The following is a 26,017-nucleotide window of genomic DNA, read 5'->3' as shown; positions in this document are numbered from 1 at the left end:
TGCAAGTGCAGTAATTCCTATGCGCTGGTAGGCAAAATAACTTTGTAGAACAAAAGAACCTTTGTGCTTCCTTCAGCTTATTCTTCTCGGAGCGTTGGACTCACCCTAACTCATTATAGATTTGGTCCAGTTGTTCTTCTTGATGCCAGGTTATTTTGCCAGACAAAACTTCACCCGGTACGAACGGAACTCGAACCTCCGCTGTCGGTGCGGAAATTCATCAGCTAAGCCATTCCGTTAATCACACGCTCTAAGCTGGAAAATCATACTGGCAAAATTAAAAGATTAGATCCCAGGTTGTGGAAAATTAGATCATCATTCTACAACGCCCACATTTTTGCAGGGAGCGAACAATTCACACATAATGATACATTTTCCAGGAAAGAACATTTTTTCAGCATGTAATGAGAAAAATAAAATGATATACGCAGGAAAATGTTAAACCTGTAAAAATCTAAACGTTTTGACGATATTAGCACTAAATGAACACCGATATAAATTTTACGAAATGATTCTTGATTAATTACCGATAGTACTAATTGATTTTGTCCACCTCTGTGGTGTAGTGGTTAGCGTGATTAGCTGCCACCCCCGGAGATCCGGGTTCGATTCCCGGCTCTGCCACGAAATTTGAAAAGTGGTACGAGGGCTGGAACGGGGTCCACTCAGCCTCGGGAGGTCAACTCAGTAGAGGTGGGTTCGATTCCCACCTCAGCCATCCTGGAAGTGGTTTTCCGTAGTTTTCCACTTCTCCTCCAAGCGAATGCCGGGATGGTACCTAACTTAAGGCCACGGCCGCTTCCTTCCCTCTTCCTTGCCTATCCCTTCCAATCTTCCCATCCCTCCACAAGGCCCCTGTTCAGCATAGCAGGTGAGGCCGCCTGGGCGAGGTACTGGTCATACTCCCCAGTTGTATCCCCCGACCAAGAGTCTGAAGCTCCAGGACACTGACACTGCCCTTGAGGCGGTAGAGGTGGTATCCCTCGCTAAGTCCGAGGGAAAAACCGAACCTGGAGGGTAAACAGATGATGATGATGATGATGACTAATTGATTTTATGAACAGAATATTATGAAATAGGATACCAAGAGTCCTTTCCAGTCAGAGTACCAGATCTATTCGTTCATCGAGTGGGATGTGCTACTTGAGTGAATGGTGGAAACCTTATAACTCGCTACTGCATTAAACGTCAATGAAGGTTGTGTTATATGGGCTGTGGATCACTTTACTTGCGATCCACTAAAAATCAATACACGTGATGCGAGCGTTATCTTATTAGCGCGATTAGCACACGGGCAAAAAAATAAACCCTCGCTGGAGAGTGCTGTTTACTTTTTCTTCATAATCCCATCACTCTAAACAAGTTAGTGTTCGGTTTAGTCTAATCGACAGTTTGTAAACAATGGCGAAAAAATCAACGAATGCGGCCAGCTATTCACTCGTGACAAAGCACCGCGGGATTAACGGAAATTGAACCTAAGCCTTTATCTTAAATTTACTGCATGTTTCATCAGAAAACAAGTAGCCACCGTTCGTCACTTGATATAATACCATTGCTTCTAGCTGGTTTCCCCAGTCCACACGCCAGTGCATCTCGCCGCAATCCTGCAACAGTACAGTATGCGTACTTTTATAATGTTAATACATACATAGGCCTACTGTACATACATCTTCATTATAGACTGTTATGTATTTTAGCGTTCAGTCTACAAGCCTCTATGATTTAGCTACACCTCCCTATAATCTTCTATTACTCCTATGGATCCAATAGCCCGCCTGGTGAGTACGACCGGTAAGGCGTTAGGTTTTTAATGATTTGTCACCGTTATTAGCCGGGTAGATCACTGGATTGCGTGCCGAAAGCCTTAATTCCATTACAAACGTCTCCGCTGTGTCCATATGGTGTGAGGGAATATGAAGTTCTTAATGGTGAATTGGACGTCGGATGGAGACTTTCAGACCTGTGCAAATCCGCTGGTGTTAGTCGATAGGAATTAGCTGTCTCCCTGTCCGGCCCCGCGGTGTAGGGGGCAACGCGTCCGCCTGTCTCCCGGCGGCCCCGGGTTCGATTCCCGGTCGGGTCAGGGTTTTTTAATTGTACATGATTAATATTCCTGGTCTGGGAACTGGGTGTCTGTGTCGTCCATAATGTTGCTTTCCTCACATTCAACACTTTACACTTCTACAATTTCCAAATACACGCAGGTTCATAACATACGGTGTAAAGTAGGGGCAAAAGTTCTTCTTAGGTCGACGCCCCGAATAAGTAGCATTAAAAAAAAAGCTATCTCCCTACATCATTACCATAATTATGAAAGGGATGTACATGCAGAAATAGGCTCGATTTCAACTCGTCAAAGGCATCCTCTAGCTTACACGTAAGTTCAGTAGGAAAAGTTGCCTAAGTATTGGGAGTTTTAAAGGACCGTGCCTCTAATATTTATACAACTCTTTAAGCAGGAACGTTGTACGGTCTTTAAAAAGGTTTATACTCGTTGAAATCTAACCTATTTAGCTTAAAAGTTGGCTCCCTTATCATCATCATCGTCGTCGTCGTCGTCGTCGTCGTCGTCGTCGTCGTCGTCTCACATCCAGATGCAAAGTATTTCCATGGACGTCACATAGAAAGACCTGCACCAGGCGAGCCACAAATTCCTCGAACACTAGAAACCATACGTTAAATAAGTATATCAAATAAACAAATGTGGCTCGTTTAGTCCTGCACATATTTCTTTTAAAGCTTTAATAAAACCTGTCTAAACGTTGTCACCTTGCTCTCCCTATACTTCTCATACTCTCCACTGCTGAGTTCACTATTCTCCTAGGTCAGGGATGGCAAACCTTTACCGACTAGCGAGTCAATTAAGGTCATGTACTTTTTACTCTCTAGTGCGCCATCAATTATTTTGCTATAAAATGATATTCAACCCGTTCATTTGACTTCATTTAGGTATTAGGTTGCTTTACATATAAATCCGTTCGATTGAATGTTTCAAGTCTTTATTTTGTAAACACCACGGAAAATTACATTTTTAAAACAGGTACATTTTAAGAATAAGGTATATTTTTGCTTTAATAAAATGTGTCCATACTGGTACACACTTCTTTATTAAAATACACACTTCTTTATTAAAGCGTAAACTTAACAAAATATGCTATGAACCTAGCTCGATAGCTGCAGTCGCTTAAGTGCGGCCAGTATCTAGTGATCGGGAGATAGTGGGTTCAAACCCTACTGTCGGCAGCCCTGAAGATGGTTTTCTATGGTTTCCCATTTTCACACCAGGCAAATGCTGGGGCTGTACCTTAATTACGGCCTCTTCCTTCCCATTCCTAGGCCTTTCCTATCCCATCGTCTCCATAAGACCTATCTGTGTCGGCGCAACGTAAAGCGAATAGTAATATGCTATGTTGCTGGATTTCCTACCAATTTATTACGGGTTAAAACAATTAAAATATGTTAGTATGTTGTCTAGCGTGACACAGAAGTCGTGTGCACGTGTTACCTAGTGGCACGCGTGTCATACTGTAGGTTCGCCATCCCTATACTAGATGATCTACCTTCCTCCATTAGTCTCACGACATACACCCACCACTGAAGCCAGTTTACACACACAGTTCCGTTCATTGAATTTCTTCCTAACTTAGCCTTTATGTCCTCTTTCCGAGAACCTTCCTGTCATTGTTCCCACCTGATTTGACCTACAATAAATCGCTAACTTCATGGATGTAATTTCTAACTTATGAAATATATATTCTGAATCCACTAAGCCTTCACTCCCGTATATCAAAGTTGGTCTGAAAACAGAGTGGGTCACAGGTAATTCCGCTCGAGAACTCACGTCTTTCTTACAAAATACTGCTGATCGCAACTGTGAGCTCATTGCGTTACCTTTATTATAAATTCAATCGATTTATTTTATTAATTATGCAACCATCCTGGGAGAATACACATCATAAGTACATGAAATGATCTACCTGTTCCAGTTTGGAATTTGCTACCTGACCATAAATCTTCCTAGCTTTCTTTCCTACTAACATCACTTTACTCTTCGAAATACTAATTCTCACTGAACCACTTTCCAAGTTCCGAAATGTTAGAAAGCAGACTTTCAGAACAATCTCCCACGAAGACCAAGTTGTCGGCATAGGCCACAGTGCTTACTACATTTCCACTGTCTATTTATACCTTTCGGAAAATGACCCGTGTTTACAACGAACAGCAAAGATGAAAGGTTACAGTCCAGTCTAAACCCTTTCAATACATTGAATCAAGAACTCGTTCTACCATCAATTCTCACTGCAGCCCAATTGTCAACATACAGTAAATCATTTTGACTGCCTGTAATACCCTTCACCTAAATCCATAATACCTCAGTACAGCTAACATGATTTTCCCTTGGTATTCTGACATCCCCATATGCCTTCAATAGATCTACGCAGCATTTCTCTCGTAGCATTCTTCGAGTAGTTGATGCGTACTGAAAATCTGGTCCTGACAGCTCCACTGTGGTCTGAAACCACACTGGTTTCCATTCAACTTACTCTCTGCCATTGATCGCAACCTCCTTTCCGAAATGTCTGTAAACACCTTGCCTAAAATATCGGTCAATGAAATATTTCTATACAGGGTGAAGCGAAATTCGCGCACTCGGGCGTCACAGCGGGACTCCTCACATGCCAGCAATAAAAAAATGTATCTCACTAAAGTTCGTCCTGCGAGTATATCCGGCAGAAAAAGAACATTGAAGAGTGGCAGTCTGGCAACACTGTAACCACATGTAGGGTAACTACATCTGTCAGCACATATTTGTCGTGCTGTACAGTTGGTGCAGTGCATAGAGTTTTGGGTTAGCATGCAGGAGGTAGAGGGTTCGATCCTGGGTTCAGGTGCACTTTTTTATTTGCTAATTTCCATTGGACATTACATACTGTAATACAGTAACACCGTTTCTTAGGGCACATGTATCCTACATTTACAACATTTAGTAACGCTGAACACGTTGTAACGCATCTAGTAGATGAAGTGGTGCGAAAAAATTCACGCCCACGACGTGGAAAGTGCGTCTTTTAAAGCTGACCAATGAAAACGAATGTCGTGCATTTCTAGGATCGTAGTATGTAAGTGCGAATGGTTTCTAGAGGACCCGCTGCAATCGCTGTTGACGATTAAGATGCCAGGTAAAACACCACCTGGTCTACATTTAAGAAATAAAAAACATACGCCTCAAAGCGGGATCGACACCCTCGACCTCCTGCATGCTAACCCAAAACTCTATCCACTGCACCAACTGCACAGCACGACTGATTCGTGCTGACAGAGGTAGTTACCCTACATGTGGTTACAGTGTTGCCAGATTGCCACACTTAAACGTTCTTTTTCTCCCGGATATACTCGCAGGACGAACTTTTGTGAGAGACATTTTTTTATTGCTGGCATGTGAGGAGTCGCGCTGCGACGCCCGAGTGCGCGAATTTCGCTTCATCCTGTATATGATGCAATCCTTTCCCTTTCCTTTCTTATAGATAGGTTTAATTAATGCTTTTGATCAATTATAAGGTACACTGTTCATATTCCATATTAACCCTATTAATCTCTGAAGCCATTTCATCCCTATCTTCCCGCTATACAGTGTGAGTCTTCTGCCTCTTTGAATTTTAGATCTTCGACTACTGGTACCCTTAAAATATCGAGAACACGAGAAGCATTTGCCTGGTGTGAAAATGAGGAAACAACGGAAAACCATCTTCAGGGCTGCTGACAGTGGGGTTCGAAGCCACTATCTCCCGGATGCGAGCTCACAGCTGCGCGCTCCTAACCGCACGGCCAACTCGCCCGGTCTTTACAGAATCCATCAACAGTTCCCCACTTTTCGCTACTCCAGTTTGCCATCGTGTGAATGATTGTAAACAGAAAGTTGATCGCACTTGCGAAAGTATCATTGACGGGACTGTTCGGCCACCGTACTCACTGTTATCAACAGATGACGTTAACCACTACCTTACCAGTAATCCCTTTTATTTTTCATGTGATAACGTTTTGGTTACGTCATTCAAAGTCATATTATGCCCGCTAGATTACGTTGCCGCTATTGGAGGAAATCAAAGCTTTGCCGCCTGAGCTATGCTAACATAAAACAGAAATACTTAAAACGACAGATGACTACAAACAGAGAGATTAATTAGGAAAAACTGGACTTGTCATTCGGTGGGGAGAGAGCGTGCTGTATTGCTTAGCCAGGACGATGTTTCACGAGTTGTTCGTCGCGGGCTGTAGCTGTGAACCCTTGCAGTAAACTTGTGCGAGCCCATCAATCACTCGGCCTGGATCACTACACGACACACCGTCAAAGTAAAAATAAAATAAAAATGAGCGAGCTGAACGCACTCCCTATCTCCAGCCGGCACTGCCTCTGTGAAAACACCTCCAGTATTGCTATAATTCTTCTCAGAGACACTACATACCCCACGAAGGATGATAGGAAAATAAGAATTCAATGCGCATTCCTATATTATCTCTCTTTTTCACCTCGTATGTATGTATGTATGTATGTATGTACGTACGTACGTATAGTACTCAGTCCGAAGGTTGGTTGGATCCTCACCAGTTCCGCTGTCAGCTGTAATACGAGCCTAGGCGTCGCTGAAGACGCGTAGAATGAAAATGGGGAGTGAGGTAGTTTCTTGTTGATTTCCTCACCGAGCCAAAACTTGCTGTTACATATCAGTCTGTCAAACCCACTGAAATCCACGCACAAACAGACCTTAAAAGCGATATTTAAACACCTTTCATAACATGGACTGGCTGAATCGCCCATACCTCAATCACTTTCATATGGTCGAAACCAAAAATGGGACAAGTCAATGAAAACAAGAAATGTGTTGTAACCCATATTGGTAAACATAGTGCACTGCAAACAGTGCAAAGGCAGACAGCTCCTCTACTGCAGTCATACAATATGAACCGAGTATAACAGCATTAGAGCGTTGGTTGTACTGCCTCTTACCCGAAGGCCCCGGGTTCGATTTCCGGCCAGGTCAGGGATTTTTACCTGGACTTGAGGGCTGGTTCAAGGTCCACTCAGCCTACGTGATTAGAATTGAGGAGCTATCTGATGGTGAGATAGCGGCCCAGGTCTCGAACACCAAGAATAACGGCTGACCACACGACACCTCGCAATCTGCAGGCCTTCGGGCTGTGCAGCGATCGCTTGGTAGTCCAAGGCCCTTCAAGTGCTGTAGTGTCATGTGGTGTGGGGGGGGGAGGGGGTTGGTCATACTGATATGTAATTTGAAAAATGTCTATATCTCGCACCGTTGTCATTTTATCAGTTGCTGAAGTTAGCCAATCAGATTGCTTCGCGGGCGAATTCAAATGGGCTTTACGAGGGGGTGTTGCCAAATCTGCTCGTGGCTTGGTCGGGTTTGATGAGAGCCATTACGAGAAATGAGCATCAAACACTGACACAGCGTGGGTCTCCGCCAATGCCACCGTAGCGTGCATGTCACAGGCCATGACTTTCAGCAGAGAGGTCGCTGTTCAAGTTCCTTCCCAAGAGAAGGTTATTTCTTCTATTGACGCTCTCAACCGGTCATAAGCCCCGTGCAGATTTAGCAACAATGTCTCACAAAGCCCATTCGAAATCGCCCGCGAAACAATCTGATTGGCTAAATTCACCAGCTAATAAAATGACAAAGGCGCGAGATATCTAATTCTTTTTTCCAATGATTTAGCAGTATGACCAACACTCTAACGCTCACATTATTTCCGATCACTCTGTATATATGTGAGGGATCATACTTGTGGTTGGCAGTCCTGTACCAGACGAGCGCGCAAATCATTCCTGAATCTGCGGAGGCAGTTAAAGATGGCGGCTCGCTTGCAGTACTGGACTCGTGAGGAGGAACGCCCTGTCATACGATTCCTCTGGGCAAAAAGTGGTGGAAAGTCTACGATGGACCGTTTGCTGTGTTTGGTGAAACGGCGATGTGTTGACAGCAGATGGAAAAGAAGAGATCAGTGATGCAGAACGCAGCGGTCGACCTCGAACATCCAACACCTCTCTTTGCTCCTTTGGAAAAACGTTTCACTCAGATGACCTTGTGCAGCATGAAGTAAGCATTTGACTTTGACAGCAATATCCCACTTTCTATGAGACAAGCATCATGGAGCTCGTGAAGTGCTGGGTTAAATGCCTGAACCGGATGGGGTCTATGTAGAGGAATAATGTACGTATCGCCCTTCCAAGTGAAGCAGTTAACTGTTAGCACTAGTACCTGCCGTCCTCGGAGGCCCGAAGTCGACTCCCGGTACTGCCAGAAATTAAAGAATGACAGGAGGGCTGCTGTATGGTTAAAATGATACATGCAGCTCACCTCAATCGAGGGTGTGCCTGAAAAGAGCTGCGCCACCTCGAGATGAAGACACGAGTTTACTTAGTAAAGCAGTTTGTTTTCTCCTAATAAAAAACGAACCGGAATTTGAAGGATTCGTATTCCTATTATTTACGATCATAGACAAATTCAAATACCTGGGTGAGATCATCATGAAAAATGGACTGGACAAAGAAGCACTTCAGGAGCGAGTACGCAAACTGGAAATAGCCTACCAAACATCCCGCACAATCTACAACAAAAAATGCCTTTCCCAAAACACCAAGATACGTCACTATGAAACAGTTCTGAAGCCAGTAGTTCTATATGCAGCCGAAACCCTGTCTCTAAATGCCAACAAAGGACTCCTTGAAGAACTGGAGAAAAGAGAACGCAAAATTGTGAGAGGAATCTTGGGATCAAAGTACAGAAATGGAATCCATCAAAAGAGATCCAACAAGGAAGTCTACAGCAAAATAGAGAAAATTACCGACACAATCAGAAAAAGACGGGCACGATTTTACGGTCATCTGAAAAGAATGGACTGAAGAAAGTTTACTAAAGAAATATTTCACTTTTTTGATTCAAACCCCAAAACCACAATTCCCTGGTTTAGAAATATCAAAGAAGACCTGCAAATGCTACATATCTCAGCTGAAGACGCCCTTAACAGAGATGTCTTCCGCAAGAAAATATTGACGAACGGGCTAAACCGAGACGAGCAGCCGAAGAGAGCCCCTTGGACAGAGGAGCGTAAGCAGGCCCACTCACAAAGAATTAGGGAAATTTGGGCTCTAAAGAAGGCCAAGTTCAGTGTCCAGCGAATTATATATAATAATGTTATTGGCATTCCGTCCAGCAACTACGTTTACGGTTTTGGGAGACGCGGAGGTGCCGGAATTTAGTCCCGCAGGAGTTCTTTAGCGTGCCAGTAAATCTACCGACACGAGGCTGACGTTTCTGAGAACCAGGGTCGAACCTTCCAAGTTGGGATCAGAAGGTCAGCGCCTCAACCGTCTGAGCCACTCAGCCCGGCGGAAGAGAAAGTACCAGCATATCAAATGAAACTCTTTCTTACAAAATGTTCAAAATGCCCTCCGTTAGTACTGGTACAGTACGTTCATCAACCCGCCATATGCTGGAACGTTCTGTTATTGTGTGTTCCCCATGATTAATGTAGAGTTGTAGAAAATGAGATCGAATATGGAAATAAAGCGTTTCCAGACCCATGTCTGTATTTATAGATTTTCTATGTATGAGGAATGCGTCCTGAAAGTTTGGTCTATCTTATTGCTACACCCTGTATTTTCAAACAGTCGTGCGATGGAGTGCGTCCGGCTCCTCAAGTACTGGCCTTCGGTTCACACGGTCCCGGGATCGATTTCTGGATATCAACTGCGTATAATTAATTTCTCTGCCTCGGGGACTGAGCAACTGTGTTCGTTCTAATAATTATATGTATCTTCATCCACACACAACACACCACGATACCAGTCACCACAGATACAATCAATAGTGAATACATTCCAGACAGGGTAGGCGTCAGGAAGGACAACTGATCGGAAAAGAAAGCCAAATCCACGTCAGTACCAACTCCAATCAATTGGGAATAAAGGTCAGAAAGAGTATTATTATTAATTCGTTCAAATGGGTATTTGTTACGAACGAGAAATAATATAAGTAGTTAAAATTGTATTTACTTTGATTCAAAGCGTCTTCCTGTACTTGCTTTAATGGATGCTGAACTCATCCAGACATTTACCTGCAAACAAGAAAAAACAATCATTAGTAAAAGAAGAGATTTCGTCTAATGTATTACTGAAGAAGTCAGCAGAATGACACATGTTAATGATGTTGATGATGATAATATTGATGATGGTAAGAAAAACAAGACAAAATTAGCATAAGCATGAACAACACACGTCAGTGATGAAAATGAATATTCATACTTTTTCTGCTAAACGTTATCAGCGGAGTCATATTTAATGAGACTCTTTTGCTTCTTTGCTATTTGCTTTACGTCGCACCGACACAGATATGTCTTATGGCGACAATGGGACAGGAAAGGGCTAGGAGTGGGAAGGAAGCGGCCGTGGCCTTAATTAAGGTACAGCCCCAGCATTTGCCTGGTGTGGAAATGGGAAACCACGGAAAACCATCTTCAGGGCTGCCGACAGTGGGGTTCGAACCCACTATCTCCCGATTACTGGATACTGGCCGCACTTAAGCAACTGCAGCTATCGAGCTTCTGTGTGTATGCTTCATCTTCTAATGCTGGTTCATCGTATCTCAATCATCCCGCTTAGTAGTTCTAACTAACCAAACTTTGTCTAAGGATTCACCCATCTGGGTGGTAAGTGACAAAATTTTATTTACAAGTTCAACATCATATTGCGCTTCGTAATTTCACTTCCAGGAAAGCTGGCTCAATTCGAGAACCCATTAACAAACAGCATCTACTCAGGAGGTTACGAATCATTTATAAACTATGCTCACTTGATTGTTGAAAGCTTGAATATTGTGTGGTAATTGGACTTGGAGCGAACTACATTACAGTTACACAATGGTGTGACCCCAGGCCTAAGGAGGCGTTTGCGAAGGGAATTTATCAATGACCAAGCTCTTCACATTAAGGCAGTTCTTAAAAAAATGATGCATTGTACTTCATATTGCGACTTCCAGCCAGTTTAATTCCTAGTATAGAAACTTGTGTTGCTGAGCGACCTTCATTATGCAGGAAGTTTCTTAGTTGGGACACATCAATCACAACGTAGCCACACATCTCCGCAATGAATGGCCTCCAAGCATTATGGTGGGAAGAGAAACTTGCTTGTCGGTCGTAAAACAAAATGAAATATTACGCACAATTACCAGTCTTCGCTCGAAACCAGGTCACTCACAAACGGAGTACACATTCAAACTGGTATTACGTCTTTGGCTTGAACTGTATATTCTTATCCAGGAAATATCAACCACCTTTGTTCGGTGGACAGAAATTGGCCTCAGCTAACACTTAATCACCATTGTTAGGCCTATGCAGTCTGCTTTCTATTATTACTTATGCACCAGTTAGATGACTATTGCTCGCAACGAAGTTAGGCCTCCGCCACTCTTACACTTGACCACATGAGGTAAAAGAGTAACTTACTTAACTTTACAGCAACTAGATCAGAAACAATAAATAATAACTATATAAAGTTACATTTAAATGAGATTAGTACCATTAATGCAAGTGAGATAAAATAGAGATAGGATTGTGGACAATATATAGGTAATGCTATAAAATTAATGCGTAAAATAAGACCTAAATAAAAATAAAAATATCAGTGCTGAAATAGTTGAATATGAAATACCTATTACACAATATAAACCTAAATGCTCCTACCTAAATACTCGCAAATGCAACCTTTATGGAACCTAAAGTGTAAATTGCCATAACTACGTCCTGTAACATATGGCAATAAAGAACTCATAAATGAACCCCATTCACACCGGTATATTATATTTTATTTTAGAAGAAAATGTACATTCGATTTGAAACAAGCTTGAAATGAAACACTTGCGATGAAATATATACATGATACATTACATTGCTCGTGATTTAACGTCGCGCTATATTGATGGATTTATGCTTGTTCCAGTTTTGTATTCCTGACTTGATATTAAACCTTTGAAATATTAATTATGACATGACATGACATGACATGATATGATATATATATAGGGTGGAAGACGACACAAACATCCTGGTCCTGAACCAGAGGAAATGACCAATGAAGGTTAAAATCCCCGACCTGGCCCGTAGTTGAACTCGGTACCCATTAGACCAAAGGAAAGCATGCTAACCGTGATGAATCGAGCCGGATATATGATATATACTCTATGACTAACTTTAATCAGTGAGAGTGAAGGAAGAAACAAGATGAGAAGAAAGGGCCCTTTTGTTAAGAAGTGCAGATAAGCTGTTTAACTCCGGCTGACAGCAGGGTTAGTAAAGTATGGCGATGTAGCGATGCGATTTCACGAGATTCCAAGTTTAATTGGATTTCCTTGCGGTTGGCAGTTTTCCACAAGCGACTGGACCCGCACTACATGGTGGGGACACACCGCGCCGCAGTCACATGCACTCAACAGTCAGCTAAGTGGGTAATCGAATTGAGCTCGGAATTCGGATAGGTAGCTTCCAATACAGCGGGTGACACCGGGAATAAAATTACTTCAACATGACTCTGTGAAAATAAAAGCGTTTTGCGTGTGTGAAGTTGAGAGAAAATTAAATAATATTCATGGCGAAAAAACATTTTACCTTCTGTTCTGTTTGTTGATTCATATAAAAATACCCACAAACGTTCTGTACAGAAACATTCGTTATTTTTACACTCAAACAAGGAACTGTCTTAAGCTTTATAATATAATAGTGTGACTTTTTGTTGTGATAATAATAATAATAATAATAATAATAATAATAATAATAATAATAATAATAATAATCTGCTACTGTTTCTTGACGAATGCAATGCATTTCTATCTGCCTCTTGGTGCAGATCAGAGCGAAATATAGCTTACACCGGTCTCAGTCCCATTTAGAGCCTATACCACAGTTTTTACAGCAAGGAAGCTACTGAGGTATGAGCGGTGTCGAGTAATGTCATTAAAAGCACGACTAGTGTATTTTTATTATGAAAGATGCAACTTATATGGCCGTATGTGCTCCAACAGCTCAATAGCTCATTGAGGAAAGCAATGGCCAAACTACCTCACACATCATCATGGTTTTGTTTTTTTTTGTTTTTTTACAATTGGCTTTACAGCGCACCGATACAGGTAGGTCTTATGGCGACGATTGGATAGGAAAGGCATAGGAGTGGGAAGGGAGCGGCCGTGGCATTTTCCAGGTGTGAAAATGGGGAACTACGGAAAACCATCTTCAGGGCTACCGACAGTGGCGTTCGAACACACTATCTCCCGGATGCAAGCCCACAGCTAAGCGCCCCTAACCGCATGGTCGACTCGCCCCGTCGCCTCATCATGGAGTCGGCATTAGTTTTTAGAGTTTTCTTATAACCACAAAAGCTTTGTTAGTGCTTTTTGAGGTTCCAACCAGCCTCCAGGTTGAAGACGTAACATACAATTATAATGCCGTAATAATAATAATAATAATAATAATAATAATAATAATAATAATAATAAGACGAAGAAGAAGAAGATAGATTTGGAAAGAAACAATATAAGAGAAGAAGTGGTAACACAGAGAGAGATGTATTTTTAGAAAGAAAATGTTAAAAATGGAAGGATTCCAAGGTCGGGAGGGAAAGAAAACAGGCTCAAAATGGTCCGAGGAGAAGAAAAGGAGACATGGTGAGCAGATGAAGGAGATTGGCGTAGGAGGAAGGAACAACAAAGGATGAAGCACTGAAATTGTCACGTGGTCCCTCTAAGACCCTAACGGAGAAAGAAATAATAATAATAATAATAATAATAATAATAATAATAATAATAATAATAATAATAATAATAATAATAACATGGCCTTTCTATTATGTAGGCTACAGGTATTTTAGTTCGATGCCGCTTAGGCTGCGTGCGTGCCAAGTTCGACATTATATTTTACTCTATATTTTTCTGCCCTTCAAAAATCTATCCCTGTTAGATTTGAATTTCTGTTCTTGGAATTTGGAGGCCTACACTCTACCACTGTTATTATAAATTCTTAAGTGAAACCTCATTTGTTTTAATTAGTTATCTTTAAATTAAAAATATCGATTCGTGGCTTATCGTGGACTGAGGGCAGGAATGCCTCGTGAGGCTACGTGAAGAGCTGCCTGGTATCAGAGGTAGTAGGATGGGAAGCAATGACAATGATGATATCATAACGATTAATACGTGATATTATGATATCCGCACGCCGTCAGGCTGGACAGTATTCATCTGGCAAGTCTACCTTAACGTCTGCATGTATCACCAGTTTGTTTTGTTTTTTGTTTGTTTTTCTTTTTCTTTGTGAATGTTTCTACTAGTCAATTAGTTACATAGAAAGCCTCTAGAGTTTATAAAATACAACACATGAATGCACATTTATGGCAATATTCTGAAAACTTACGCTTGGCATATGGGTTTTTGAAGTGTTTCAGTTTTCAAATGTGACTAGCAGTTTCCCGCTGGCTCCGCCCGCAATGTACAAAGTATGGTGTTGTTCGTTACTATCCTCACGGATGTATTTGCAAAGTTTAGAGTTAATGCAATAAAGCACATGATCTGCTGTGGTAATAGAATGTAATATTATGTCAACAAAACACTTGAAAATACATCACAACAAGAAATTGAATTAAACGTTCCTTGGAACAACACTACGCGCCGAACTGTTCAAAAGTCCTTCAAAGATCTTCGTCATGGAGACAAATGTACTCATAACTTTTCTCAGAATCTACCAATTTAAGTAGTTATTACCTTAACAGAAAGCGCTTGATCCACTGAGTGTTTTTAGACCAAATCAAACTGCGTACCTCAATTAGAACGAAAGATATGATTGCTTCAATGAGAAAAAATGTTGAAGAAATGAGACGTCAAATCGAATGTGCACTCATAACTTTCCTCAGAATCAACCAATTTGAATAGTTAAGAGCTGAAAAGAAAGAGCTTGATCTGCTGAGTGTTTTTAGGCCAAAACGAACTCCATACCTCAATTAGAACCAAGGATATGATTGCTTCAAAGAGACAAAAAAATTGAAAAATCAAATAATTTGAGGAAGGCGGAAGTTAAGTGATTTATAGTACCTGATGACAAATCTGACTTTAGTTTTCATACTTTTTTTATATAGGTGTCCACACAGGAATCGGCCAACACAATCACAAACACATGCGTCACATTAATACGTACATCCCCGGCATTTAGCTGGTGTTAATATGGGAAAACATGGAGAAACCATCTTCATTGATACCGCTGATTGTGCCGAAACCCACTGTCTCCCCAATGCAAACTACACGACCTGGTCGACGTCGCCAATTCCCTCCATTACGGATATTGTTGTACCGGTATCAATCTATAAATAAAAAATCACACTGCCGGGCTCCTAGGCTGAACGGTTAGCGTACTCTGCCCTTCGGATCCGAGGGCCCCGGGTTCGAGGAAGAATACTGCAAAATGTAACTTACCCACTCATCACGATGAGTAGTTCAGTAACATGTAAGAAAACTACACGAAAAATTCAACCCCTTTGGAATTAAACGAAGTACGGTAGGTAAAACAGGAAAAATAGGCAATGCTTCGGAGTGATGGGCTGCTGTGGTTGTTAATTTATTTACCGCTTAGTGGCGTTGATAGATCGCGTACGGGCTGCTTTAATAGTACATTCGTATGACACTTGAGAAGTAAATACACCCCTTTTCGTGATGTGTTCCTAGACATTATAAGAACCAAGGAAAATTTGTTCTTTCATTTCTGCTTATATGAAAACGAAAGAGTAATTTTACTAACAAAACGAACCTCGTGTCAAGAATGGATAATTCCTCCAGTAAATTATATAATTATGAGAAGCCACAGTTAAGCTGTACTTCCATGCGGCCCATGAGCTTAAAAATCTTTACACTGTTACAGATTATGTTAACGGAAGTTAAAGCACGCCAATAATCACACCTTCATAATTCGATTTCCAAATGGTGTTCTGTACGAAGAATTACAGTGTAGAAATCCAAGAGCTGTGGTGCGAGAGAGCACATTTGAAGACACATTGGGAAGCGCGTGCGCGAGCAGGCAGACGCGGATGCCATAAACACCTAATAGCCTACGTCTCGCCTCCCCCTGTCGTTAGCGCCACCTGGAGCCAGCAGTATCATTACAGTTGCATCATTGATTGTCTCCAAGCAAGCAGCCAATATCGATTCACTTTTTAACTTAGGTTACGGGTGTCATTAATTTTATCTCTACACTACGCCTGCCAATATTACAAGCTGCTGCAACTACCGGAGTACCTTCAGCCTCTCGTCCGGACAACCAATAATACCCGCTCTTCACCGGAGATGCCGCCATTGTATTGTGTTTTCAGTCTGCGGAACTTCAGGAAACGTTTCATAAAATGGTCGAGTGTGAAGAGTAACATTCGATGTTATGCTGCCGGATACGTCATGTTTCAGTTGGACGAAAACGGGCCATGCAACTTTTGCTGTGAAAATAAGCATGAACATTATTTGCAGTACAAGTATTGAGGTGTAGAAGTCCATGAATAGCCAATCTCCTATACCATACAAAATATCACAAGCATGTCATCGTCCCCTGCAAAGTTTTTGCGCTCAGCTATGTATTAATATTTCAGTACAAACTTCACGTATACAATCCACAAGCTGAACTGAGTGCGATAAGGTAGAACTGAAAGCCTAATTCCATCTCAAAATACGGTGACATCCGAAAAGTGACATTCCAGTTTTAGACATTATCGCTTCTGATACGCATATCTGGCTCGGAGAGTCAGTGGTAGAGTGTCCGACTCATGATTCCAAGTTTGCGGCTAGATCCATACTGAAATACTCTATGTTTTGATGGACGGTCAAATATCTTACTTAGCACACCAGTCGCAGTTGGACGAAGTTGATGATGCAAGAAATGTTAGATTAGGAACTGAAGTCTTAAAGAAAGCAGATGAATATTGTTAATTGGGGAGCAGAATTAGCAGAAATAAAGATTAGATAAAATGCATACTAGCGTAAGCCAGGAAAGACTTTCTTAAGAATATAGTTGTTTTCATTTCAAACATATATTGAAGTTAAGTTCGTAGATCGTATCGCAGATGAAGAGATACTAAATCGAGTTGTTGGCAGGAGAAAAATTTGGCCAGAATAAGAGGTAGATTGATAGGAAACAGCTTGAGACTAGTTAGATTTTTAAGCAAGTCTCGGGTGCCTAAGTGCCTCCTTGGCTCAGGCGGCAGCGCGTCGGCCTCTCACCGCTGGATACCGTGGTTCAAATCCGGTCACTCCATGTGAGATTTGTGCTGGACAAAGCGGAGGCGGGACAGGTTTATCTCCGGGTACTCCGGTTTTCCCTGTCATCTTTCATTTTTGTTTGCTAGTTGCTTTACGTCGCACCGACACAGATAGGTCTTATGGCGACGATGGGAGAGTAAAGGGCTAGGACTCGGAAGGAACCGGCCGTGGCCTTAATGAAGGTACAGCCCCAGCATTTGCCTGGTGTGAAAATGGGAAACCACAGAAAACCATTTTCAGGGCTGCCGACAGTGGGGTTCGAACCTACTCTCTCCCGAATACTGGATACTGGCCGCACTTAAGCGACTGCAGCTATCGAGCTCGGTGTCATCTTTCATTCCAGCAACACTCTCCATTCTCATTTCATAGCATCTATCAGTCATTAATAAAACACTTTGGGAGTGGCGACCCCATCGTACTAATAGTCTATATCTGCTTCATTCCATCCGTGACACGGTCAATGACTGGAAAACAGGTTGTAGGTTTTCATTTTTCTCGGGTGGTAGAACCGTAACGTTATTAGAGCATGAATATGAAAACAAATTAGAAGTAGATGTAAGATAGAGTAGTTACGTAGAAATGAACAGGCTAACAAAATATAGGATGGCATCGAGAGTTGTATCAAACCAGTCTATGGATTGATCACCCAAACAACAACAACAACAACAACAACAACAACAACAACTTGGACGGAAAACACTAATAAACCGATGTATTGTGTTTTCTCGTGGAACATGGTTATGTGTTTTATTTAATATAAAATAGAAAGGTGTGCAGAGCAACATTTGATGTGATCCTGTCACAAATGGATACAATTCGAGGAAAACAGGCCATGTCAACTGCAGTGGTAAAAATAAACGAGCAGAGGGAGGTACTGCACAGTATGATTAACATACGATATGCAAGTTGCTATCGATTTGTTACATCCATCCTGAAAGCTCTCCCGCATGGGAATGAGAACAACCCGCAGCGTACAGAACCCCATCCCAGCTGTCCTTTCTCAAGCGAAGAGATCCTTCCGGAGAAGCCGCACGGCAACAATACAAACCTGTCTGTGCATACTTGTTATCATACCCTCCCAGACTAAAGATTTATACAAACCTTTCGGTATTATTAGAACAGATGTGGTCTGTCGTGTTCCACTTCTGAGAAAACGTAACATTCTTGGCGAAACGTACAATTTCCTTCCAGTTGCTTTGTGGTCTCATTCACATAAATCTAATTTACCTTTCGTTGTACTTCTTCATCCTTATTTTGGCATACCTTTATTCCACAAGAAATATTTTTGACAGAATACACTCGTTCGTTATCTCTTCTACCTAATTCCTCTTATTTATATCTTGAATTCCTCCTTTGTTTCACTTTCTAAGTACTTGAAGGTCTCTACAATATTTAATACTGCATCTTTATCTCAAAATTCTATTGCTCACTTCTCTTTGCCCTCTCCTCTTGCCATCGCACTTGTCTCCACACTGGTTCTCATTCTCTATTCTTCCAACTTCTCATGTACTGTATTGTATCACTCTCAAATACTTTCCTCAAATAACAATTTCATTAACAAGCAGTGTTGTGTTCATTCTTGTACCTTTGTGAGTTCCTTGTGCTGCCATAATGATATCATCCATCACAATAACAAACAGTCAAGACGACCATGCATTTAATAGCTTCAAAACAATTCAATAAGGCACAGCCCCATTTATATAGACATACCGGTACTGTAGAGTAAACAAACATTATAGGTCCAATTGTTTCTGAGAAAAGTGTACCTGCGAGGAACTAATACAACATCATGTGTCCATTCCCTTCGTTTTTTTTAGCAACTGCGTACAAAAATATCAATTATTGTACTATGTGATCGACGTTGTCAATGACAACTATATGTTGATTAACGATAGTCAATTATTGCATTCCGTGTTTATTTTTATTGTTAGTGAAATCATCCATTTAAATTTGTATTTCATTGCTGTTTGATAGAGCAGGACTCCTTTAGGGTTTACCAGTGGATTACTGAACTGGTTTGAATAACTGTAATAGCCAGAATGATATACTGTTGTTAGACAGTATGCACGTCGTTATCCTTAGGTAACGACCGACAGTTACAGGAAAGAAGGTCTCCAACTGACACTAATAAGTTATCCCTATCTCATCACCACAACCCCGGCACGTCAACTTGCTGATAATAAAGGCTGTACGTAAATTGACGTCAAATATTTTGGGGATATATTCTTCAAAAATCCTCCACAGGAACATTGTGAGCTACGTCATTGTTAACGAAGAAAGTGATATGATTAAGCAAGTTATTACTAAGAAAAGACGTTACAAAAATTGCTCAAAGTGGCCTCCTCCTCTTGTTTCAGTGCATCTCCCGATCTTGGGATCCATGCTTTTGCGTACTCTGTTGAAACCATTTGGAGTGTTTCGTATTTGTTCAAATTCATTTACGATATCCACTCAGAATTATAACATTATATACAAAAGTTGATCTTTCTCGTAGTACAGTTTGATGGATTTTCGTCCTCATTACGAAAGATTCGTTCCTCAAGCTCACAATTTCATACCTCTGTCGGTATTCCTACATCTCAAACGTTCCTTTCAAATGTACCCTTACCTCAGAAACATCGGTGAATACGTGAGAATGTTCTTGCATAAAGTAATTGTCTGTTGGGAGTACCTTTCAGGATTAAGTCCAGGTGCTCGTGTTTCGTCTGTGAGACCATAGATGAAGTCATTTCGCTCACTGAATAAGATTCTATTATTGTAAGCAACATGCAAACAACTAAACAAATAAACAAAAAACAAAAAAAAAACGAAGGAAAGCAAATCTTACGGCCAGCTCTTAGGAAACAGTGGCAAAAACCTGAAGGTGATTTGATTTGATTTGATTTGATTTGATTTGTTGATAACTTAGAAAAAATTTCACGACCCTGTGCATAGTAAAGATGTTTAATGTACCAGTATATTGATAGGAATATGTTCCGAAAATATTTGATTATAATTTATGTACACTCTGTATATCTCCTAATCACCTATCGTTGTACGCTTTTTATCCACATCAACCGCTTCCACTTCCAAATCATTGAAAATATGGTAATACATCAAAGTAAAACTCGCCATGTGACATGCTTTATGGAACAAATCGATAGGATGAAAATGTGTTTGTAATTATGTCGCATTTTACGACCGTCATTTTTGGGCTCGTAAAGACATGAACAAATACGGCTCATCTGCTTTTAAAACAAGTTCGTTCTTAAAAATCAAAATAGTTCTATAGATGTAATTAAAACACATGCACGGGCTAATTAAAGAATTACACACACGAGATGCAGGGAGATAATACCCTGCTTTAATCGCATGTATCTGAAACACACAGAACACGCACTTTGCCAACACACTTGGTAACAGTAATTGACAAGAACTCGAAGGGAGATCTAGAACACATGTCAGGTGTATGCTAATTACTGCATTGTTATTTACTACAAATAACCGGTGTTTCCTAAGAGAAAAACACTTACTATTCATTCCCTGCTGGTCGTTACACCGTGGGTGGTTAATTTCTTGCTTGTTGCTTCTTGTTTAAAGGGGGACTAACATCGAAGGTCATGGGATGAGGTTAATTTATATAGTCTCCATGGCTGAGTGGCCAGCGTCTTGGTTTCGGTCCTCGCGGGACCCATGTTCGATTCCCAGAGGGATTTCAGTCATTGACGGTTAATTCCATGGACTCAGGGACTTCTTGTTTGTGTTGTTCCTAAACTTTATGCCACAACACTATCCTCCACCACACTAACACGCAGTTTCCTATACACGCCAATTGCTGCCTACCCTCGCTGGAGAGTCTGTCTTACAAGGGCTGCATAGCATGATTATTATTATTATTATTATTATTATTATTATTATTATTATTATTATTATTATTATTATTATTATTATTATTGTTTTTTTTTTGTCCCACTAACTACTTTCCGGGTTTCGGAGACAGCGAAGTGCCGTAAATGTGTCCCTCAAAAGTTCTTTTAGATGCAACCAGTCGATCGTTTTGACATGTCTGAATGTGCGCATCTCTCGCATTCTCTGTCCCGAGTACGTCGTTGTGTCATTGCCTGTCAGTAAGTGAGAGGAGCAGATGTGTTTAGTGACCAGTTGAATGCACAACAAAACGGTGCTCACGATAAAACGGCGCGTGTTCATTGTCAATTGCCCTGTTCAACCAGCTGGCCCTGTTCAATCAGCTCCAGAAGAGGTAGTGAACGTGAACGAGAAGTGTATGGGGGTGAAAGGGGAACTTAAGATCTGGTGCTAAGTGTGATACGTGTGGAATGCGGATTCATTTCCAGTGTGGTAAGCTACAGGCGCTGAACAGTGATAAGGAAAGGATGGCAGGTAGCAAGTGCTTCATGAATGGGAATGTGACTATCGACAAAGCAAGAACTGCCGAACTACAACGGGAATTAAATGAAGCAAATCTCATAATTGCAGAGCTACAAACAGGAAGTGTATAGGAGAAATGTAGGCACCCATTCATCTCTGGAGAATATGAAACCTGTAAATTGTGTCGTGACAGGCGATTCTATCGTGCGGCATATAGGACAGCAAAATAGGCCAGTGAAGGTGATGTGCATGCCGGGAATACGAGCGGAACCGTTGAACAGGAAAATAGAGGACAAATACGGCGGGAATGATGAAGTAGTAATTCTCCACGTAGGAACTAATGACTTAAAAAGGCAACGGACTGAATATATAACGGGGGACATTTAAGATTTAGTGAAATGTTAAACTAGTAGTATTTCCTGCAAAAGAAATTCCATGGAATTGCTCTTTGTACTCGAAGTGTTGTAGTTGTTGGGTAGTATGTTTTAAACTTTATTATCACTTGTACTGTTAAGTTAGTAACAAGTTCAATGTATAGTATTGTAAGTCGTAGTGTTAAGTACTGGCAATACTTAGGTTGTGTGTGAATTGGTACATGATGATGCTGGATTTAGAATGTTAAACTAATAGTAATTCATGTAATATTTTCTTTCCATATATTTGCTTGTTGTACTATTGATGTTTGTTTGTTTGTTTGTTTGTTGTTATTGTTGGGTAATTATGTTAACTTTACTTTATTATTACATCACTGTAAGTGACCATTGCCACCGCGATATTTTCCATTTGCAATGTATTTGATGATAATAATAATAATAATAATAATAATAATAATAATAATAATAATAATAATAATAATAATAAAAAGAATTACGCGAAGCATGATTCGTGGAAAATCTGTGCGGAACTGCTTGCGCAAGAGTTTAATAGCGGAAGTGTTTTGGCTAAACGACCAGCAAAATCTGCAATGCAAAACTTACTGGCAAAATTGCGCGAAACAGGCTTTGTAGCGAATAAAATACTATCCGAAAAGAGTTCGAACACTAGAAAACATGCTCGAGTAGAGGAAAGCCTGGAACGAATTCCGACGAAATCTCATCCCCTTCTATCGGTGCGACATAGAATAAATTCATTCTTCTTCTTCTGGCGGCATAAAACTTTATTGAATATATATATATATATATATATACATATATATATATATGTGTGTGTGTGTGTGTGTGTGTGTGTGTGTGTGTGTGTGTGTGTGTGTGTGTGTGAAGAATGATTGCGCAGTGTTACCTGGTGAGTGGGGCCTCGGACATTTTTCATCGTGGAACCGATGATAATTTTGCTGTTGTAATTATGTAGGCTATGTCTAGGACAGAACCGTGCCATCTTTAATGAAGATAGTCGCCGCATTTCCTTCCTATGAGTGTTGAGGAACCTGGAGAATGTCCCGTGATCAGAATAACCGATGTTGCGCGGGATCCGAACTTCAAATGTACGATTGATGAGACGATCGGAGTGGAGTGTGCATCATTACCCGATTAGAATAGTATGACTGAGAACTTAGGAAAAAATGAATTTTAAGAACCAAAAAAATTAAAGATATCTGTGGTATTTTATAAGTAATGCACCCGACTCTATTGTCAATGATAATGGGATTCAACCTGTTACGAGCAGAACGAGGTAGTATCAGACTATAATAAAAGTTTATTACGTGCTTATCGCAGTCTTAATGGGTACAAGTTTTGAATATAGGTCAGCGAAGAGTATTCTACGAAACGTGCTATGACCCGATCTAGCCACACGCCTCAATTCTTGCAGACTGGTCAAGAGGAACAGCTCTGCCAGATAAAGTAGATTACGCAAATTTCTTTTTGCATAATACGAATAGTTCGCCAACTGTACAATTGCGGATATTTCTTTTAAGAACAGTGCTACCAACGCGGTTTTTATGGTTATTCGATTTATCAACCCTGGCTCTTAGAACTTCACCCTATGAATGTAAAGTACCTTTAATATTATGCACTAGCCTGTTTCAAGAGAGAAAAATACTATCACGTGATAGAAGTCATTAAATCCTTCTAGCTAGTATATTAATTGAGAAAAATTACCGCTACAGTGAAATGTAATGAAATGAAATGAAATGAAATGAAATGGCGTATGGCTTTTAGTGTCCGAGGACAAGTTCGGCTCGCCAGATGCAGGTCTTTTTTTATTTGACTTCCGAAGGCGACCTGCGCGTCGTGATGAGAATAAAATGATGACGGAGACGACACATAGGCTACACCCAGCCCCTGTGCCAGCGAAATTAACCAATCATGGTTAATATTCCCGACCCTGCCGAGAATCGAACCCGGGACCCCTGTGACCAAAGGCCAGCACGCTAACCATTTAGCTATGGATCCGGACACCGCTACAATTGTAATTAGGTGATGAAGATTTTAAGTAGCTATTTTTCGAAACAATCTATATGGATTACGTTATGACAGACAGGCTAGAATAAACATTATTAACTACAGTATGTTAAAGAAAATCTATCGTTATTCTGTGTCCTTATGCAAACACACTTTGGGCCAGACTGAATAAAAATAAGAAAATAAATAAATCATGGGCTCTTCATAGGTTGTTAAGTGTAGCAATAGAGAAAACTTGTACAACATATGCCAAATAGAATTTGTTTAAAAAAACTGAAATTCAGAAAGTTTTAAATTTTATTAATAATTATTCACCCTGTTCGAGACATTTAGAGGTACATTGATAATGGGTTTTCATACATCTTCATACCAGACTGTTACATCTTTTATCGTTCCGTCTGGTGCGTACCTGGGTGTCCTGGGTTAGATACCTGGCTCGTACGAGAATTTTTTTTTTTTTTTTTTTGCTAGTTGCTTTACGTCGCACCGACACAGATAGCTCTTATGGCGACGATGGGATAGGAAAGACCTAGGAGTTGGAAGGAAGCGGCCGTGGCCTTAATTATGATACAGCCCCAGCATGTGCCTGGTGTGAAAACGGAAAACCATTGAAAACTATCTTCAGGGCTGCCGACAGTGGGATTCGAACCCACTATCTCCCGGATACGAGCTCACAGCTAACCGCATGGCCAACTCGCCCGGTACGAGAATTTTAATCCAATATGAGGTCTTATATGATGTACAGCTGAACGTCATACGACCAACAGAGGTTGATAAAGTCGTCACACCTCGTGACACTCCAGCCATCTTGCTGGTCAACAGTCGTGTCTCAGGTCTGTGTGGGTTGTAATTGCCCCAGCGGGGGCGATGAGTGGGGAGAATTATAGAGATGCTATACACCGCTGAATAGTACATAACTCCTTGACTTACAGTTGTAGGATTGGATATTAGCACACTTGTTTGTCACTTAAAAAATATTTAAGTAGGAAAGATCTGTCCGTAGGTTTTCTGGCACGTCTCTTAGGACCATTATACTTTAAATGTATTTATTTCTTGTGCATATCATGTTTCTTTGTCTCATTTTCAATGTGCCACTCTAGCCCTTCTGGTGGTAATGATAGTTAAGGCGTCAAATGTATGATCTGACACCTTGGTTAGCTGATTCCGTTAATGGAAAAACGTATCTTCATCAGAATATTGGCCGGCAGGACAGGAGAGGTGGTGGTATACAATTTCCAATCACTAGATTGCGTGCCAAAAGCCTGGGTTCAATTCCAAACCTCTCCGCAGTGTTCATATGGTGTTCGTCCGTCGGATGGAGACGTAAAGCTTTAAGCAGACCCCTTAGTGTCATTCGACAGGAGGAGCCTACGTGCCGACACCGGGTTCCACCTTCTCCCTACCTATTATTGCCATCATCATCATCATCTCACATCCAGACGCGCAGATCGCCCATGGGTGTGGGTGTCAAATAGAAAGACCTGCGCCAGGCGAGATAAACATATCATCGGACACTCCCGGCACTAAAGGCTGTATGGTAAGTAAGTGTTTAATCCAGAAATAGCCATAAAAGTACCAATGATCGAAAAAAAAAACGGAACACAAATTTCCGCCTCTGAATGACGTCCATGCGTGCTAGTTAGTTCGTAGTTCCAAGGCAGTGACTATTTAGGTGCGCTGAAATTTTCGGCCCCATTTCTAGCGTTAAGATATCGATCTCTCCATTACGGGTAATGCTTATATCACGCTCTGAATGAATTGAATGATTTTTTTTAAAAAAATATTGGAAACAATCACCGCGTCGGTGAAAAAGCGGATAGTATCTAGTTAATTATTATCATATACGCTGTAGTTAAATTCTTTAATTCTCTACTACTTGAAGAACAGATTCCTAGTTGAAGG

At 41.0% G+C, this 26,017-nt stretch overlaps 1 protein-coding gene across 1 annotated transcript in view; it reads right to left on the bottom strand.

Moving 5' to 3' along the window:
- LOC136873955 (Krueppel-like factor luna) overlaps positions 1 to 26,017 on the bottom strand; it is a 1,015,772-nt gene that overhangs the window by 677,230 nt on the left and 312,525 nt on the right. The window contains exon 2 of the mRNA XM_067147350.2: positions 10,073 to 10,134. The gene's annotated coding sequence lies outside the window, so the exon portion shown is untranslated. The remainder of the gene's footprint in view (positions 1 to 10,072; positions 10,135 to 26,017) is intronic.

The sequence above is a fragment of the Anabrus simplex genome, chromosome 5 (assembly GCF_040414725.1).
Source record: "Anabrus simplex isolate iqAnaSimp1 chromosome 5, ASM4041472v1, whole genome shotgun sequence".
Classification (NCBI taxonomy): domain Eukaryota; kingdom Metazoa; phylum Arthropoda; class Insecta; order Orthoptera; family Tettigoniidae; genus Anabrus; species Anabrus simplex.
The sequence above is the reverse complement of the archived record's forward strand: the minus strand, read 5'-3'. Positions and strand labels throughout refer to the sequence as shown.